Genomic DNA, 3,054 nt, shown 5'->3' with positions numbered 1-3,054 from the left:
TAGGCAGTGCAAGAGCTGCCAAAGGTATGGAATGTACTGTAAAGCTCAATGTCCCAAAAATACCAATATTGTTCCAATTTCTTTAAATCCCTTGGAGAACATTGAGGAATTACCCATGTACGTGGAAATTCTACTTGGGACCAATTTTTGATATTCATCCTAGCGTCCTGAGGATTAGTCGTCGGTCAATGAATGGCGAATTTGACAATCGGTTAGAATGTTATATGGTACATATCCCTGGCATAATCCAAATCCAAAACAGTAAACGTACACCCGCCGTTCATGGTCGGTTTTTTTGCAGCAAAGACTTACCGGCTGCTCCAACCGGAAGAATATGTCGGGCTCACACACGTTGCCAGGTTATTAAACGGGGCTTGAAGGTAGTTGACCGACGGTTACATTGCTTGGTCATCACACGGGGCTCGGAAGTCGTTCACCTCCGGTTGCATAGTAGAGGAAAGCACCAAAAACTACGAAATTTTATTTATTTCCAGACTCTCCGCTCTTAGAACCCAGCTTGTTATTATATTGTGTGGTTCGCGCTCCGCGGTTCGATGACCCAACTCGTGCTGTGATGATCTAAAAGCTGCGGTGAAGTAGGTGAGGTCGATCTTCAAAGTTGAAAATTCCCTTCTCACTCCAATCTCAGCCGGGCCAGGATAGTTATAAGAGAGGAGCGTAGAGCCAAGAGTATCACAACAACGCATAGTCTACTGGAGCTGTAACCTTCAGCATACCCTTTGAGGTTCTGCCTTCTCTGAACTTATACATTGCTACTCACCTTCTCAATCACTACTAATTTTGGAGAGATCAATTCCCCATCACAGTCACATTGCTGTAAATGGATAATTAATGAATGTGTGTGCTGTGGGTTGTGGAATGTCAATGATCTGCATGCGTTGGCTTTCTGGCGTCGTGCACAAATGTACAGTATGAGGGCTGTGACCTCCGCGGTGGGAACTGCCTTTCCTAGGACACACTTCAAGCACAGTGCCCAAACAAGAATGGTCTAATTGTGGTAGCCCAGACCAAGCTCAATGGCCACATCGGGAACACCAGTGGCCGGCTGGTGAACGGTGCGGGCTTCCGCAACTCTTGCAGGGATATGAAAGAGATCCAGGTTTACAGCAATGTGTTCAAGATTGAGGCAACCTGCAACAACAACGCCGGTGGGTCCAACCCCACCAGCTTCAATCTGAACATGCGTGTGGCCAACGTCAATGGGGTCTTGGAGTTCCACGCTTGTTGATCGGCGACTCTGGTGGTGGATCCAGAAGTCCTTTCGTATTTTGGTCCGTCGTCCACGTCAGCCCGGAGGTCGATATGAAACTGCAATAAGCATTGGTAGCTCTTCGTAGGACCTGCCAGCGACGTGTGTTGTTCCAGGTTAATGATCACTACAGTTTTGAATTGGGTGTGGGCTGTTCAGTACTGTCTCGCTGTATTGAACGATGTGGAGAAATACTTAATCCTGTAGGTAGCTGTGCAGATAGTAATTTGTCCAGCTCTATGGATGCCATGGATGATCCTCCACCTGAAAGGAGCCTCTTTCTATCAGATTGTGCGTTCACTAGAAAGGGGATTTGTCATCCGTTTTTGACTGTGCATAGCATGTAACCCTATCATTGTTTGACCCCCACTATATTGCACAAGAGTGAAGTGCTAGGAATCGTAATTCCTCTTCTGATTCAACCAAGGTCAAATAGATGAATGAGTGCTCTATTTGGGATGTTTGTTGTTAGCTCATGGTGCTAATTTGGGGGTATGATACAAATGAGGCCATCTCAACTAGCAATTTGAACTTTGCTTTGATTTCATTTGTGCCAAAATTAGAACATAAAAATTCTGTATCAATTTTTGTAAAAAAATTTAAAATGTAAAACAAGTTTAATCCAACTAGCAAAATCCAAACTTGACATTGAGAAACTCTTTAAATATTTTTGCACAATGCATAAGCTGGTGAGAATCTTCAACATATATATCATACCATAACTTTGCTAGTTGAATAATTAGATGGTAGTTAGATGCTTGGTATTATCATATTTTTAATAAGCATTTGTTATAGATGACAAGCAATGACTTGGCTTTGATCATGTTTATAATTAAGATCACATTGAAATGCAAATGAAAAAACACTTCAAAAACTCAAGATGATCTTCAATATTTATTGAAACATTTGTATCAAGTATTGGCTTGTTCTTTGATGCTCATATATTTATAACAAGAAAATTTCTAATGAAATGTCATTGTATTATAATACAACTAATGGATGTAAGAGAAAAGAAAAGATTATATTATAAAAGATCTTATTTCAAAATATAATAGCACATTACTTCAAAAATATAGATAATAGTCAAAGATGTAATAAAATTAATAATTGCTAATAGTACCTTTTTGCAAAATGAACCACTATTTATTTTGTAAGGGTGTAAACAAGATAAAATAAGTTAGATTAGAAAAATTAATATCATAGGCATCTTAAGATAATAGTGAATAGTAGCTTCTAACAAGAATATCTAAAAAAAATTAAATATTAATATTGTAAAGAAAAAAAAATTCAAAGAATGTAAATTAACAAGTGAAGCATTTCTCAAAGAAAGATGAAAAGAAGAAAATATATGTAAATATATATATATATATATATATAGAGAGAGAGAGAGAGAGAGAGAGAGAGAGATGACTATTGCCAAAAGATAAGAAAGTTAGAGATTCTTAAAACTAAACTAGAAGCAAAAAAAAAATTGACAAGAGTGAGAAAAGACTCACTCTTACTTTTATATATATTATTTAACTAGAATCTCCTACACATATGCAACTTGCATAACATATGTCTAATTTACAGAACACATGTTTAATTTTCAAGACAAGCTTATTGTAGAATTGGTAATTGGTCTTCGAAACCCCGTACCAATTCTTTGTTGGTAAAATCTGGAATTGGTCGGATGGTTACCAATTGGTATTGGTAGGAATTGGTAGTTAGCGGGAAAAGCGGTTAACAGGCCAAAATACGTACCTTTTGGAATCTGTTAACTGCCATATCAGTTGAGTAGGATA

At 38.2% G+C, this 3,054-nt stretch overlaps 1 long non-coding RNA gene across 1 annotated transcript; it reads left to right on the top strand.

The window, feature by feature from the left end:
• The first annotated feature begins 379 nt into the window (after positions 1-379).
• Positions 380-1,692, top strand: LOC149987736 (uncharacterized). The gene is made up of 2 exons (XR_016506674.1): positions 380-745; positions 932-1,692. It is a non-coding gene; the product is annotated as an uncharacterized LOC149987736 (long non-coding RNA).
• The last annotated feature ends 1,362 nt before the right edge of the window (positions 1,693-3,054 follow it).

This window comes from Physcomitrium patens, chromosome 15, assembly GCF_059467195.1.
Source record: "Physcomitrium patens ecotype Gransden chromosome 15, ASM5946719v1, whole genome shotgun sequence".
Classification (NCBI taxonomy): Eukaryota; Viridiplantae; Streptophyta; class Bryopsida; order Funariales; family Funariaceae; genus Physcomitrium; species Physcomitrium patens.
Note: the sequence above shows the minus strand (reverse complement) of the source record. Positions and strands in the feature narration are given on the sequence as shown.